Below are 17,337 nucleotides of genomic sequence, written 5' to 3'. Positions count from 1 at the left end.
CACTGATTAATAAAAGTCTTGGCAAACAGAACTTCTGTCAGTGTTGCTAAAGGGAACACTATTAGGTTCAGGGATGACAGACTGCTTAGCAGAGGGGAAAAGTGGTTATTTTTTATTTATCTTTTTTACTTTTAAAGTACATTTTGCTTTGGACAGGTCTCCACAAGGTGTAAAGATGCACCAGCACAGAAAGTTTCTGCTTCACTTCACCAGGTACTTTGCCATGGTATTGAGTGGCTTTTTTCTTACCTCATGGTGTCTCAGCTTCACAGGACAGTAGAAAAAAATAGAACTAGAGCATGTGAATTACAGAGACCATTGCGGTGAACTATAGTACCTTTGTAGGGGAATAAGAGGTAAAGGCAACATTAAACATTGCCCTGAAGGCAATTCTTTCATTTTGCAAAATGATTGGCTTTTGTTTGTTTGTTTGTTTGTCTTCTGATGCTATGGAAGTGTAATTACAGATCCCACCTACTTTTAAAAATGTATTCACTTCTACTGGGATAATAATATTTTAAACTTACTATAGCTTTCATACCAGAGTCTCAAGGCACGTTGTAATCACAAAACAAACATGCATATGCACTCTTTTGAGACAGTTAAGTTCTATTATCCTTCCTTGTAGATAAATTGAAGCACAAAATGTTTATAAAGTTTGCCGATCACAAATCAAGCGTGTCTCAGACCTCGGAATAGGACCCAGAGGCCTCTTGTGCTAGTGTCTTGCCACTGTGTAACTATTATATTTTGTTCATTTTAAAAAGCAAAAGAAAGGAAAACACATACAGCATAATGAAATTCTGATTCATATTTCAGCAAATTCAGTAATAAAGGGCTGATGATGAATAACATCTTTTTCTCCTTGCTCTATTGAATTATTTTCAGTGTTTCCTCCATTTGTGCAGCAAATTCTGACAGCAAGTTCTTTAGAAAGCGATCACTCTAATCCAATTTACATCATTCATTTGATATGCCTTTCTTTGTCCATCAAATCTGCGCCTTCTGATTCACTTCCTGACTCACTGCAGTTTTATGCTGGTGCCACTCAATTGAAATCAATTTTTTCTGGGTAGGATTTTACTGCCTTTCAATGAAAAGCTGCATTTACTTGCCCAAAATAGAGCCTAAGGAGGGTGGGGGTGGGAGGTGTACAAGAAAGAAGGGAAAGAAAAGAGGAAGGTCCTTGTATCAGGTTCAGGCATTTTCAATAAATTGTTAACGCGGAAGTTATTTATAGACTAAGATTTGTTTGTTCTGAGGAGCTGGCTTTAAATTCAGGTCAGGTTAAGCTCAAAACTGACTTGATGGACACCTTGAAAAATGATTATTTGTATGGTTTCATTCATCTGGCAAGAAACAACATTTCCTTGTTCTCTTAATCTTCCCCTAGTTTTTCTTTGAAAGATCAGCAGGTACAGAAGTCCAGCCCTTGCACTTGCTGAAGATCCATTTGGAAGGACTGACCCTTAGCTTTGAATTGGGATCCTGCTGTTGCTCATAATGAAGAAGTAAAAGTAGAATGAACAACTGCTGGCAAGACCTTAACTCACTGGTCACTCCACTGATGAGAATCTGTACTCATCTTAAAACTACAGTTAGCCTGGCCCTTTGCAGTGACAATTGGAAGGGGGTCTCCCATCTCCCATCAGCTCAAATTTAAAATCTGAGCTTTTCTGCATCAACAGAATTCACTTGTGAATCCATTTCATGTCACCACCTGAAATAAAACTCTGGAACCAGACATCTCTGAACATTGCGTTTTGGTTCCCTTGAAGGTAGTCTTAGCGGGAATGTGTTGATTTTTAAACTGAATGAAGGCTGAAAAGTGAGGGGGAAGAGGAACAAGTAATCTGGAATGGGACAGGGGGACCAGTTTATGAGGTATTTTCCAGTCTATTGAGGTTTGGTGTATAGGGTTCTTCCTCTCTGTTTTGCAGGAAATTATTTCATTTGCTTGTTTAAACACATTTGAGGAGAGATTTGTAATTGATAGTTCCATATCTGGGGATAACTTATCTGATTCTCATTTGTACTGCTTTGACTCTTTTCTGACTTACATAAATAAATAAGTAAAATCTACGAATGGTAGTTAACCTGAGCTATCTACAGGAAAAAAAAAAAAAAAGAAAAAAAAAAACTTCTAACCCCACTATACAATATTTTAATCTTATACATTCCCTAATCTGGGGTTCAAGTTCATAGAATCATAGAATGTTTTGGGTTGGAAAAGAGCTTAAAGATCATTTAGTTCCAACCCCCTTGCCATGGGCAGAGACACCTATCACTAGATCAAGTTGCTCAAATCCCCATCCAGTCTGGCCTTGAACACTTCCGGGGATGGGGCATCCACAACTGCTCTGGGTAATCTTTTTCTGTGCCTCACCAGCCTCTGAGTAAAGAAATTCTTTCTTATATCTAATCTAAATCCTCCCACTTTTAGTTTAAAACCATTACCCGTTGTTCTATCACTACACTCCCTGATGAAGAGTCCCTCTCCATTTCTTGTATGTAATACCCAGTTTGTAGTAAGACTGCAGGCAAAACTGCTCAAGTCCTGTGCACTGGTGCTTTTCCATACTTACCATCAAAAGTAAAATGTCTTGCAAAACATAAGAAGTGAAAAAAAAAAAGAATAAATGAAAAGCGAATTCTTCGTTCTGTGTTCTTCAAGGCACAGGTATGTGCAGAGGTAGGAATGAGCAGCACAAACATGTCTACTACCACAGGTAGTAGTCTAATCCAGATTCTCAGATTAAATTGTAAAGGAAAGCTTTACTCTAAAGAGAACTAGTTCCCCTCAGCACTGAAAGCACAAAATAAAGAGGCTTTTGTGTAAATGAAAAAATGAAAAAATAAAAATAAAAATCTGATCACACATTATCTTCCAAAAACTTATAAAACATGAGGCAGGCATGGCAGAGTACTAAAGAAAACTGAAAAGCTTTGTAAATATTTTCACAGCACATTAGGATCTCTGCTACCACCATGATGACAGTAACAATGAAATACAAGATTGGTGTATATGCAGTGAGTCAGTCATAGCAGCAGTCACATAAGACTTGAAAATAAAAAAATTAAAAAAAAGTTGAATATTCGTGGAAATGTTCCTAAGCTTTTGATTCCTGATAAAGTTGAGCATCAGTGTTTGTTAATGTAAAATTTTATTTTAGAAGCACAGGACATGCTGATCTTTTTCATGTTATTCAGTACATTACAGATCAAACACCACTAAGCATGGATAGAAATTGGTGGTGTGTTTGTTAATGTAAAATTTTATTTTCGAAGCACAGGACATGCTGATCTTTTTCATGTTATTCAATACATTACAGATCAAACACCACTAAGCATGGATAGAAATTGGTGGTGGTAGAGGCAAGGAATGTCAGTGGTTTTTTCTTAAGCAAACATTTAAATTTTAATAAAATATTTAGCATTTTTGATCAAGTCAATGTTATTGTTAATAATTATTTGCCATTATTCTGCTGTTTTAACCGTACAACCAAAGAACAGAAGTATCTCACGATCTCCTACTTAAAGCCTAAGATGAACTGAAACTAATTAAAATGAATAATTCAAAAGCTATGCATCGTAAAACATTTTAAAGTCCACATGAACAGTTCAAAATTAAAAACAAACAAGGAAAAAAACACAATAGTAATCATGACTAACTCAAATGTCTTCAGTGATTTTTTTCAATCCTGAACAGTCATTAAAAGTTTTAGAATATTTATCAACATCTATGTTATTTTAAAAATAAGTGAACAGATTTCTAACTGCTGCAACAGCATTTAAACAGTCAATCCAGACAGGATTCCCCTTGCTGTAAAAGCTGACAGGGCATTTTCTGTGAGATTTCCATGAAACAGCTCTCCATTGTGGCTTGAGTAATCTAAATTTGGCAATATTGCAATGACACTGCAAAGGCATGAGTCAGGGAAGTAACCTGAAATACCAGTAGCTTTAAAGTTTCCTCAATGAATTAAAATAACTATAGAAAAATGTATAATCAACTCAATAAGTAATTTAGAGTTCAAAGTTTTGCTTGCAAGCTAGCAAGGGCTTATTGTGTTTATTGGCACAACTGTGATAGCCCTTTGGAACTGTGACCTTGCCTTCTTGTATCCTACCAACAATTAATGTAGGAATTAGCTGCAGTTCACAAGAGGAAAGGTAGTAGCAACTAATTGCCCTCCACTATTGTCCAGTATTATCAGTACTCTATCCAAAAATGCTAACTATATGCCTGTCTACACAGCACAAATCTTATGCATATGTGTAGGTAACCAGCCAGTATTTCTAAACAATAGTCTTGATGGTGTGATTGCTGCATAACAGGGAAGCATCTTTACAGGTTGCCAATCGACACTGCACTTACTAGTTCATCCCTGCATTGTGGCTTCCTCTTGGATAGGACTCCATGACAGCTGGCTCCTCTGGCATGAAAAGAGGAGGCTATTATGAGAATGCTATGACTGCAAACATCACTTAAGCACCTGGCAAAGTCATCAGGGATTTTCAGTTAGTGACCACTAACTTCATTTTTCTTATTAACATATAAATCAGAAACCATGAGAAGGAAGGGTTGTGCTAGAAGTCTTTGTGCCAGCTGGACTCTCAGATACAAAAGAAAAAAAATAGTAATGTGTTTTAGAAGATTTGGGTTGAGGGACTTGTCTAAAACATCCAGAAACTTTATGGCATGGGCAAAGACAGCATACAGTTTGACATCAGCTTTCAGGTGCAGAAACTGGAGAAGTCAAGTTCTACAACTTGCAATCCAACCAGATACAGATGCCTTCATTTGTTCTTCAATAACTTTCCATCTTTTTTTTTTTTTATGATTATATTTTATTTTTAGCCTGAATCACCCACTTCTGAGTGCTCTTGAGGTAATATATGAAGACACTTTGTATAGGTGTTTAATTGTTTAGGAATGCCCTACAAAGTTTTCCATTACACTTCAGAGAAGTAGCAAAATAAGGTCAGAACCAGAAAATACAGCCAGACAAGGTACCAAGGAGGCAGGAATCATTGGTTCTGTAGTTGGTCAGCTCCTCAGCTGCTATGAAATGAGCAACTAAAGCCTTAACAAAGAAGGTACTGAAGTAACTCTTGGTACTGTGATAAAGCAAAATGTCAGAAAAAGAAAAAGAAAGAAAGAAAAAGAAAAAGGAAAAACCCTTTCTAAACTTAGCAAATGCTGCCATCTTTTGTGGCTGCAGCTTTAGGAGAAAGGATATTTTAGATTGGAATTGCACTATGGGGAGGAAAAGAACAGGTCTGATAACTAAAGCAGCTGAATCCTAGATAAAACTAAGTGAAGTTTTGATTTCAGATGTCCTCAGGCTTATAGTTGTCAAGGAAAGGACTGAATTACTGTGTATAAAGGTCAGTAACAGTGTATAAAAAGGGTTATAATGTCATTACCACAAACTGTGACAATCAGCTTATGTTCCTTTGCTGTTTTGTTTTGTTGTTGATGTTGTTTTTTTGTTTTGTTTTGTTTTTGTTTGCTTGCTTTTGTTTTGTTGTTTTGGTGGGGGGAGGGTCTTGTTTAGTCTTTGTTTTTCTGAGATTTCTCTTGGCCCTTGGAATGACTTGTTTCCTTTCAACATTAGTAGAGCCGTACTAGTAGCTCATACACAGATTTTGAAAAATGATATCAGTTGAAGTTTATTCTTCTCTACTAGATTTCAGGGTACAATAGATTACTGCAACCAGATAGTAAAAATAAATACATACATACATACATAAATCTGTTCTACAAATGCAGAAATGAGGCATGAGGATTGCTTCTACACCATGCCTTTTCTCTACTGCATTATTTGGCGTCTCTGAAAAAAAGTGAGCTTGGCTCACTGTAGAGTGAGATAGTGATAAAGTAGGAATAAGCAGGTAGTTTATACCACTGATTAACACTGCGCTTTCTGTCTGTGTTATATTTCTTGATAGCTCTAAGTTCCATCTCCACTGCAGCCCTGAGGCTGATAACTGTGAGCTTTTCCCCCGATAAAAAAACAAAAAAACAAACAAAAAAAACCACTCCTTTCTGTGCTCACCGATCAGGAATTCCATTTGCTTTCAGGATGCATCAGGGCAGATTAGTCATCTACCACATCAAAAGAGTCAGCACTCAGATCATTACTTGTTTTGTTCTGTCATAGCTTCCACTTCCAGTCATCTAGTGTGAATAATGTGTGAATGTATAAGAGAAGGCACAAGCAGGTCATTGCCTATACCTGGCATTCAGGCCATATCCAGCACCAGACAAGTCAACAAACCACATTTACTGTACACTCCTTAGCTGTACACATACAGAAACTGGATCTAGATTTTTTGAAAAAATAAATAAATAAATAAAGTCCCAGGTATAAGAATAAATAAATAAAGACCCACTGGCAAAAAGAAGTGGCAACTGGGCCATATTCTGAAAAGATTAATTGCTTTTTATTTAGCCTACTTTATGGCTCCTCTCCCACTGAAATCAGGAAGTTTTCCTGTGAAAGCATTAGTTGAATAAATAAGGCCCAGAGTTCCCTGCCTCTAAGGCTGCCTGGCTACCACCTTATCTTCTCCCCTCACCATCTGTCTACTTCAGGGGTACTGGCCTGATGAGAGAAATGAAACAGCTCACCCAGCCAGCCCAGGAAAGTTATCCTAGCAGTAACTGTCTTTCTTTTCCCTAGCCATGCTGAAAAGGATTTGAATCCCAGCTGCAATTAGAAAACGAGTGTTTCCCTGAGAAGCATCAGAGAACTTAGAAGGGCAAGTGACAGACCCAGAAGACCCTGGGATGCTCTCAGCTGTTAAAACCATTTAAAAGAGTTAAGGGGAGCACTGCTTACCTCAATGAGCACAGCCAGGTCTCCCAGCTTCAAACAGACATGCAGTCATCAATTTTCAGGAGAGTGGGAAGCAATCTAGGACCCTGCAGTGGCAGCAACAAGGAAAGGACAGAGGTAGATAGAAATTTAATGTAAATAGATCACAAAATGTAGGAGGGTTTTGGGGAAGGTTTAGAGTCTCTTAGCATTTGTTTTTCTGTCACTTCTGAAGGGTTTTTAAGCATCCGTGAAGAGAAATCTTTCCAGCGATGGCCCAGCCAGTCAATTAAAGATATGATTCATTGCCATGGAGCTTATCTTGATGTTATCATCACAAGTCTCTGGTATGTTCAATGACTGCCTCCAGAGGAAAAGGATACACTGATTGGACATAATTAGTACTGCACCATAAATTCATGTAGGGCTTTAAAAACATTAAGAAACAGTATGTCTCCTCCCCAGAGAGCAACTGCCTATAAATAAGTCATTTTCTCAGACATAGCACAAGCATGATTAATTTAGCTAATAGCCACCAAGGACATGTTAATTATTTCTCTCTGACTACCACTGACCCAAGTCACTGTGAGAAAACGCAATGTCTGGACACACAATTTTGAGGACAAGGCTAAAAGAAAGATGCAAGCTTGGAATCTGTAGGTCCAGCTGCAGTTGATAAAGAGAGTACATGTATCAGTGTCACCTACAGAGGAAGCCAAATTAACAATATTTGGTAATTTGCCATGAGACATCTAAATGTCTAAGACAGAAAAAAAGTTGGTCAGCTCTAGATTTGAGGTTTATAAGATAAAACAGTAAATTATGTTAAGTTACAGGGGAGTAGGGGAAGAGAAAAAAATAATGACTCACTACCTTTCTCTAGAAACATACTCTATACACAACTACATCATTAAAAAAAAAAAAGAAAAATCACAAAAAATGTACTATTTTGCTAGAATATAATCTAGACAGCCCTCAGCAACTTCAGTCTTTTATCAACTCTTTGCTATTAATATATTTTTTAAACTCTAAACTAGCACACCACAGCCTTTGTAATCTAAGATAACAGTCTCTATTTTATTTCCTAATCCCATATGGCTTCCTGGCAAAGATGTCGATCTTACCCTTTCATCCCAATTACTGTTATTACAACACTGATTCTGCCACTCATTAATTTACACATCATTGCTTGACTGAATTCCAGCTCTACCTTACCCATTGCAAGACACTAGGTCAAATTAAATTTTGCTTCAGAAAATATAGAACTAACTCATGCCCAAGTTTAGAGCCTCAGAATTCCTAGAGCACAGCTCTTGAGAAGTGAGCAGAGGAAGAACCCTTCACTTTTAAAGATGTTTCTGTGTTCCTCAGTTCCCTGCTTTCCTTCAAAGGCAATTCTCTTTTAGCTTAGTAAGAAGGTTCTTGCAGTTTAGAGTGAAGGGTAAGGATCAGTTCAATTTCTTAGATATATTCTTAAGCCTCATGGCTGCCTGAGGTATTGTGTGGTGAAAGCAAACTACAAAGATGGAGACCTGTGGTTTATCAGCATTCTGTACCTCTTCATTCTGAAACTGGGCCGATCAAGAGATCCTACACATAACTACTGCTCTGATACAAGAGCTGAAAAAGAGCTGCCTTTTATCTGCAATTAGGGACAAGCATTGAACACCAGAAAGCTTGTGCAAACTGGAATCTGGCTGGAAAAAAAATGGTTTTCTGTCAGCATAATACAGGCTCAGCAGTCTTCTGATTATTAATGAGCCTCAGAAACCTGTGGGGGCTGATTAAACATAACCAATGGCTTACTTGGCTTTCACTTTCTCGGGAGATTGGACACGCCGTACCTCTGGAGCCATCCAGCTTTCAGCACTTAGTGAAGGCAAAACAAATGTAGTATGCACACAACCATAACTTCATGGCAAGATTATGCCTCTGAAAACTATCCCATCAGATATTCGGAAGTCACCAATCCTCACATTCGCTGAAGGCAGAAGGACTGCATTTTGCAAGCTTTGTTGAATGCTAAGGTTACTAGAGTGTGAGAATTTTCCTGCCAGGAGTTTTTTATGAAATCATGTTGACTTTTTTTTTTTTTTTAATTCTTGCTTTAAAAAAATATAAATATATATATATTATTATATATATATAGTTTGAGAAGATATGTATATATAATAATAATATATATAATATATATACATATCCTCTCAAACTGCCTGTGGCTGCCTCATCCTCCTTTGTTTCAGAGCTCAAAAGTCTGTCCTCCGGGTCTTTCTCCTCTAACCATAGAAGACAAATTCCAGAGCAGATTTGAGAGGCTTCTCAGGGTTTTCCCTTTGCTAGATTATTCTAACTTTATTTGACCACAGCAGGGTTCCACTAGTAGAAAACTGTTTCTTGTTTTTCACTTACTCCAGTTCTGGAGCTTGCTTGGTCCCGTGAACCCATGCACCACAAAGCCAATAGATTTCTGAACAGTACTTTACTTAACTTCATAATAGTGAGTCCTCAAGAGTGTTTGACCCTTTGTGATTTGAAGCCCTTCTGGCTGATGGACATCTGCTTTGTCTAAGCTACTCTAAGATACTTTGCAGGGTGGTCAACTTCAATTTGAGCCCCCTCACTGTTTAACATGCTAAACTTTCTAGGGCAAGAACTGTCTGCTTACATGTTTGCCCATATTAGTCCACAGCTGGATCCTCTAAGGTGACATCACAAAACTTTAGCTAAATTTTCATGTGGTGTTCTCTAGTTTCTCATTTATATATTTTAGGAATAAATGCCTCTGATACAATATTCAGAACCACCAGGTAGTCTCACCTCCCAGTAAAAACAGGAACAAGAAATATAAAGTATCACTGTTGAAGTGGATGCAGATGATTCAGAGGCAATGGCTAATACCCCACCATGAGTAATAACAACCAAGGTTGATCTCTCACCTGATTCTCTTTTCAATTACAATGATCATTTATCAGTGAACAAATTACTTAAAATCAGTAACATGTGTGGAAATGGTAAACCAACAGGGAAAAAAGATATATATATAATTACATTATTCCACTGTTTCCCTTTATTTGCAAGGAGTACCTCAAAGCCCACTGTGACCAGACAGAATGGACATTATTAGCGGTGGACTGAAAACATATTGAAAACAACAGGGAATCCTTACATATTGATCTAAAGGAAATTAGCTTTAACTATTAGAGACTTAAAGATTATGTAACACAACTCAACAATTCTTGTTTTTTTCTCTAGAGACCAGTGGCAATCAAAAACATAGCTTTTTTTTTTTAACATATTCATTTAACACAGTGATTTATCCACAATAATTAAGGATTGGGGTGAGCAGAGAAGGAATAGAGAAGAGGCATAAGTAATTCTTTACCATGGGATAATTTAGGTTAATTTTCTCAATGGGATTTCCATTTCAAAGACCATCCCAAGGAGACAACATATATTTGTCAGGCTGAATTATTTTACTGGTATAGAATCAAATAAAATAAAACTATATCCTCTAAAGAATCTAGAAAATGACTGCATACACTTGTGTTTTCAGTTTTTTTTTCCCAAAGACCTCAGCCAGTTTGAAAAAAGACTGGAAAGAACTATGTGCTTCTCAGCTAAATCTCAGCTGAAAGCCCAGTGGGCCAGCCAGAACAGCTGGCCAACATCAACATATTGCAGTCAGCTTAGGACATCACAGGACAGAAGAAGAATGCAAGGAGAGGTTGCTTTTTGGTGGGGAAGCACTTTGAATTGGAGGGGAAAATTATTCTCTAAGTAACTTTTGTTAGAAGTCAAATGCAAAGTATTTTTCCAACTGGAAGTATGCAAAACTTGATTGACTGAACCAGTTGCCTGATGCAGGAGGTTAATTATTACTAGTATGGGTTAAAGATACTAGACCAAGTCTTACTTATAAATTAATGTATCTCTGCTAATGGTGAAGGCATTGGATTGACCACTGGAATTATTAATTGTAAAGCTGAGGAAAATCATGGCAAATAATCTGAATCAGGAGAGCATTGTTTAGTGTAAAATTAAAGAGGCAGAGGTTGTTTTTGGCACTCTTTACACTTCTCTTTTTTTTTTATTGGCAACCTTTACACTTCTCTTATCTTACTAATTGATTGGAGAGTAATTCAAATCTATATTAAAGCATCAGTCGAGCAAGACTGGATTAAATAAGGATCCTGTAGCAAGGTATCCACAAAATTTAGCTTGTTTCCAAGTCTGTGACTTTACTTTAGCTATGTACAGAACATTAAAGCCTGTCTGGGAATTGTTTTCCCATGTAAAAAATAAAGGAAAAAATATATAGCAAGCTTTTCACACTATCACTTTAAAAATTCCAAGATTAAAAAATTACAGATAATGCTTCCAAAGCCTACTGCCACAATGGTGTTGCGTGAGCTGGATGTTAACACTGAAGCTGTTAATTTCAGTGCAGTTCAGGAGACCTTCTGCAGGGACTGAATCATTTAAATACCCCTGTGGAGATGGGGAGAAAGGGCTAGGTCCACAACCTGCCATATCAGGGAAAGTGCTCTAATTGCGGAATATAAAAGGTCAGTTATTGAGACCAATATGCTGAAAGCAACAGTCTCACCCACACTGCTCTTAAAGCCTATTTGTTTGCAAAGTATTAGGAGACCTTTTTGTTTTATATGCAACAGATGGGAAGAAAAGAGATACTACAGAATGGAAAGTCAACTACACATTCCTAGAAAACTGTCTTGGTAAGGGGTGGGTTTTCATTGTGGGTTTGCATATTCCTGTAACATTCCTCAAAAAAAATCAGGTTAATTTTATTTCTCTCTGCTGTTTTTTTTCCTCTCTTTTTCGTTCTACCCCATCTTTTATCTGAAAATTCCACTCTTATGATTTTTGTTTTTCTGAAGAGGAGTAAATGAAAGGTCATCACTTCCCTTCCATCAAAGCTTCCCTCTCACAGTGATATTCTGCCACATCACATTCCAATAAGCATAATTGTGCAGCCATTGTGAGGAGGGAGAACAAGGAGATGGAAGAAAGCAAAAAAAACCCTCAGTGATGAGATTAAAATAACACAAGGAAGTGAATTTTATTCTGAATCCTGCATCAGCTTTAGTGGAAGCTCCTCCAGTACATGCCTTGTTTCCGCACTGCATTTAGACTGGGCATAATCCATGCAGAATTGGTACCTGATTAAAAAGGAAGAGTGATTTTTTTGTACACCAAGAGTGAAGTTGTAGGGTACAAGTCACATAAACTGTGTCACTGTACTGAGACAGATCAGGGTAGAAAAGCTAGGGAGGATCTGTGTGTTTCATCAGTAGAAGGAAATACTGGGATGAAGCCATAGGAGAAGGACAGTTGGGACAGCTCAGATATCCATTAACTCCTTCTGAATCGGGAAGGACATCATCTAGGAACTGTATGGGAGTAGCTGGGATTCACTTGTGGTCAGGAATCAGAACTTCACTAATCTTGTGTCCAACAGGGAATATGGGATAGTGCCTTCACAGTACTTCTGCTGGAGGAAAATGAAAACTCTCACTAGCTGTTGCTACTAGTGTGAAAAATAGCAACTAAATCGCAAGGCCTTGATAAGGATCTGGAGAAAGACATAAGGGGCAGTACTGGGAGAAAATACTAATACCATTGAACTTAAAGATTGTTCTGAGGAGTTCATTTAATAAGTACCTATGTTTCATGAAGGCATAGGCAAAGACGGCCAACTGATAGCTACTTTGTATGGAGGGAAGGCAATACCCAGAGACTGATTACAAATAAATCACTCTTGGAGATGGAAATTCTGAGAATCCCTTGTTAAAATACAAGCTGTTCTTCCCTGTGCAAAGCCATGACTTTCATTTGAAAGAAGGATCAGCGCATAATAATGGAAGAAGAAGCTAATGTTTTTCTAACAGGTCTGACCTTACACCTTTACTTATATTAAATCTGAGCAGCAGTGATGGAACCTGCTGCATTGCGCTAATACACTGCTGTATTTTGTTTACTTGGATAGAGGCAGTAGAGCCATGAAGACTGTTATACACATGTGAGGGGTTATTCCTCTTCTTTTTCTCTTTTTAATTCAATATGTAGTGAAGGAATTAATATATCAAATCAATGGCTTAAATTCAGGCACACCAGATATATGAAGCAAGTGACTGCAAACTGACCTGCCACTTCACTTCAGCCTTGCCTTTTGGTGCCCACTCCCCTGCCATTCTGCATGTCTCCTACCTCCTATCTCCACTGACATCTGACTACACACCATGTGCTGCTTCCTCACCTCCCCCTCAAATCTCCAGCTGTCATCTAAATCCTTCCTCCCTCCTCCCTTCAATTCAACATTTTTATAAACACATTTTAATGTTTAACAATGACAACATTTTTATAAAACATAATTTTGGACTTAAAATACATGAAATAAAAAATATTTAGGAATGTGGCATTAATTAAAAGCAAAATGAGATAAGTGCAGAAGTGTTCATTTCTATAAAAAAAGATTAAATGAATTAAAAAAAGATAAAAGGTTATTATTAAAGTCAAAATCTCACAATGTAATTATTTGGATATTGAACCAGAATAAACAGTGAAGTGACAGAAAGGGTCACCAAGAGTTTAGACAAAAATCTGACCAGTGGCTCTACGGATTATTGTTTTTATGACCAGGAAAGTCTTTTTGACTTACTTCCCACGCAAAATAAAATAAAATAAAATAAAAAATCAGACACATTTTCTTATTTGTCCTTGCAGAACCTCCCAGATGAGAGTTTCAAAAATTACTAATGCTTTGATTCAGAGATGAGCAACAGAGACATTTTAGTGTACAGAGATTACAGAAGTGGATCATTTTAACTAATGTTACATATATACAATGTCTCAGAGTGTGCCAAAAATATACTCTAGCAACTTAAAATTGCTATCTTGCCTTTAACTTTCTTGATTTTCTTTCTAAGTTTAGGATAGTGTCTTAAAGTCTTGGCTTGTTCCAGATCAGTCCCTTGGCTATTTAGATTCACACCATCTCTATATACATTCTCCACGAAAGATTTGCTCTTTGAAATTCAAACAGCTTGTAGCATGACTTTTTTTTAGGGAAAACATCTCTATAAAGTAATTTCTTCATGTTATTGATAAAGTGCATTCTATAAAATCCATGCAAATTTTGAGACAGCAATGATTTTAACATCTTTTCCTTTCTTTGGCTCACTGATTTCAACCACCTTACATCACTTGCCCCTCTAATGCTGACTCAGTACCTGAAAATTAGTTTCAACTTCTGTTCCTGTCAGCTGAGGAAACCAAATTCAGTAACAAATGTGAAATCAATTGCACTAAGGACATATTTAGCACAGGTTAGCAAACAGAGCAGCATACAGTCATATCTGGTTATACAAAGAGAAATACATGAGGAAAGTATGAGCTGGAGCTCGTTCACTCCGATGTAAAGCAGAAGTAAGTCTCTAGGTGAGTGGAGGTTTTAAGAAAGCAAGATCTGAATCGACCCCTCCACCTGAGGAAAGCAGGCATTTAAGATGTTTGTGACTGATGGAATAGTTACCAGGCGTTCAGTTATGATAAAGGTGAGTAATGATTTGTATGTCATTCTTCATGGACTGTTCCTATCTTCCTTCATCCTGTCCAAACAAGAGTTCTACTATTCCATATAGCACCCAAATGCCTCAGTGATTTAGTAATAAAGTGATATGAACTCATGCTACCCCTGTCAGCCTGTGAAAGGCTGGCTCCAGAGCATGTGTGGGTTTCTCTGGCAGAGATCTTGGCCACTGTTAATAACAGCAGCAGGAAACCCTGAATGGCATGTTCTGTCAACAGCAGGCCCCTTAATAACCTCGAAGGGTTTTTACCCCTCCCCCGTAGCTGTATTTTATGTGGACTGACAGGAAAAAATCACCTCTTTCACCTTGTCTCCCTGTCTAAATAGAAATGAGTGATAAAATATTCATGAAACGAGAGGGTAAAAAAAAAAAAAAAAAAGGAAAAAGAAAATGAGAGAGAAAAAAATCTCAAGTTATAATAATGTTAATAAAACAGTCAAAAGAACAGAATTCAGGGAAGGCAGAGATAACGGCATGTAGCTTATCTCAGCTGCCTCCTGGTCTGGCTTGTCCCTATGAATGTACAGAGTGATGGAGACTGAAAGAATAATGCTAAATACAGTCAAGCTCTGTGCCAATTGGTATTAAACAGGAGCAAAACACTGGGTTGGTAACCATGCCTCTGAAGTTGTCTCAGCCCACACCTGTACCTCTTACAGAGGAGATGCCCTTTGACGATTTGCTAAATGACAAAATATTGCATTTACTCATCTTGTAAACCTTCCAGTTTCTAAAGCTGCTGTGTATGGAAAAGTGCATACAAATGTGTACTATAGTGACAATATGATGTAATCTTTCAGTTTACAGGAGGATTTTGGATGAAAATTTGCTTAAAAAGTCCCCACTGTAAGGTACACATATGATATATGTAGTAAGGTAAATCTCTTATTTCTCAGTCAGTAAATTGGTGTTAACATCAGTGCTATCTTGAAGTTACTAAGTACACTGAAAGATTAGGTGTTCTGTATGTGTTATGCGAGTTGATTTAAATTCATTCATATTCATTCATGAATGAATAGAATTTGCAGATTAATACATTTGTTTTTCATAAATCAACCACATAACACTTTAGTTTACTTATAGTCTATCTACAAATAATTGCTCCTTTGAGTCTGACATAAAATTACAACAGGAACTCCGTATTTCTGAAAAGACATGAAACTTGGCTTTGAAATTTCAACAGAGGTGCTGACATGACTGTGGTACAGATTTTGCCAAGAAACCTACTATAACCATACAACAGTGGTGTCCCTGGTTCAAAATGCATTTGTTAAAAAGTCAGTGGCTAAATCTTTTAAATTTTCCTCTGTGCTGAGCATGCTCCATCATCTCACAAATCCTCTATATCACTACAGACAGTAGAGAAAAGCGCACATTTTCAGAGAGTAGCTGGGCCTGTTTCAGAGGTGAGCAGAACTTCCCCTCTAATTGTGCTTCTGCACAATTCGTTACGATGTAAGGGTGCCAGATCTGAAAGTAAGAAAACTGCTTCCCCTTATTCTCATTATTTCTCCCCTTGAGACACATCTTCATAGAGGGTAAAAAAAAAAAAAAAAAAAAAAGAGGAACAATGCAATTAGACTGTGAGATCTGTAATATCTTACATGGACTGGATGGATGGGGGAGAAAAGGAGAAAAGGTGAAGGAAATATGGTTGCTGGAGAAGTCAGGGATAGAAAGGAAAGGAAAGACTATTCAACACCTCAGCAGCACTCTGCTGTCAGCAACAGCTTTGAAAGCCACACTCAGAATGGGTCTAAGAGATGAAAAAACCATGTAGCAGACAATAGTGAATGCCAATAGATACAGAAGAGGTCCATGTTATGAATGTGAAATATCTAGTTGGGCATTTCTGGTTGGTTTTGTTTTCCTGACAAAGGCCAATTTGTTGAATAGAATATCTTTCACAGGAACAGGACTTGCTTTCAGAGGATTCCTACAAAGCAAAAAGTTTGGGGAAAAAAGCTTCAGAATGATAAATGCCCATACTGACATTTTCAAAATTGAAAATCTTGGTTTTACGGAATGTAACAAGCTTTCATTTGAAAATGCAAGCTAACTATGATTAAAAAGAGACTAAAATGATCAGAAATAAAATGAAACAGAAAATTATATAGAAGGCCTACTTCAATTGAATAAGAATCATGCATTTAACTTTCAGACTATGACAAATGTGACATTTTAACTTCTAAGCCTTATTTGTGGTGAATATTTTCTTTTAATTGGGACAATTTTCCTAAGAGGGAAAAAACATCTGTTTCCCCCTCCTTCCAGCTGCAGCTTTGCTCTTTTACATTTCTGTGTCTCAGATCTTTATACACTGGGTAGCATTTCAATGGGAAATAAGGGAGGATGGAATTCAAAGTCTTCATTTTCTTTTTAATAGGAAAATCCTTCTAAAAATCTATTAAATGCTATAGTCATAAAATCAGAGCTCATAATACATGAAATGCCAGAATCTGATTGCCCTTTCAACCTTAGCTCAGTCATCTTCTGCTTATAGACTACAATATAGTTTTTCATTTTATGATAACCTCACTTTTTCCCTAGGGCCTCGTGCCACATAAATAGGTATTTTCTGAGTGAATAGGGTTTTTTTGTTTGTTTGTTGGTTTTTTTTTTTGCTATTGTGCACTACCACCATCATTTCACATGTTTGCTTTGACACTTTGTCTGGACTGATGCCCCAAGGTCCTATTTATGCAGTCTTTCCTTTGAAACATAGCTATTTGCTATTTGTTGTTTGTATACTTTTTAGTACTCCAAAATCAAAAGGTCATATTCTGAAAGAATAACATTTCCTTATAAATTTGCAATCAACTGTCATCAAATTTACCTTGAATTCTGACATTTGAATTGTAGACACCATTCCAACTATTTATGTTTGCATCTCATGCAACTAA

At 37.1% G+C, this 17,337-nt stretch overlaps 1 protein-coding gene across 1 annotated transcript in view; it reads right to left on the bottom strand.

Moving 5' to 3' along the window:
- Positions 1–17,337, bottom strand: part of LOC308196004 (uncharacterized protein) — a 214,890-nt gene that overhangs the window by 110,666 nt on the left and 86,887 nt on the right. The window contains exon 11 of the mRNA XM_080594358.1: positions 6,849–6,931. The gene's annotated coding sequence lies outside the window, so the exon portion shown is untranslated. The remainder of the gene's footprint in view (positions 1–6,848; positions 6,932–17,337) is intronic.

The sequence above is a fragment of the Anser brachyrhynchus genome (assembly GCF_964034855.1).
Source record: "Anser brachyrhynchus genome assembly, chromosome: 5".
NCBI classification, from domain to species: Eukaryota; Metazoa; Chordata; class Aves; order Anseriformes; family Anatidae; genus Anser; species Anser brachyrhynchus.
The sequence above is the reverse complement of the archived record's forward strand: the minus strand, read 5'-3'. Positions and strand labels throughout refer to the sequence as shown.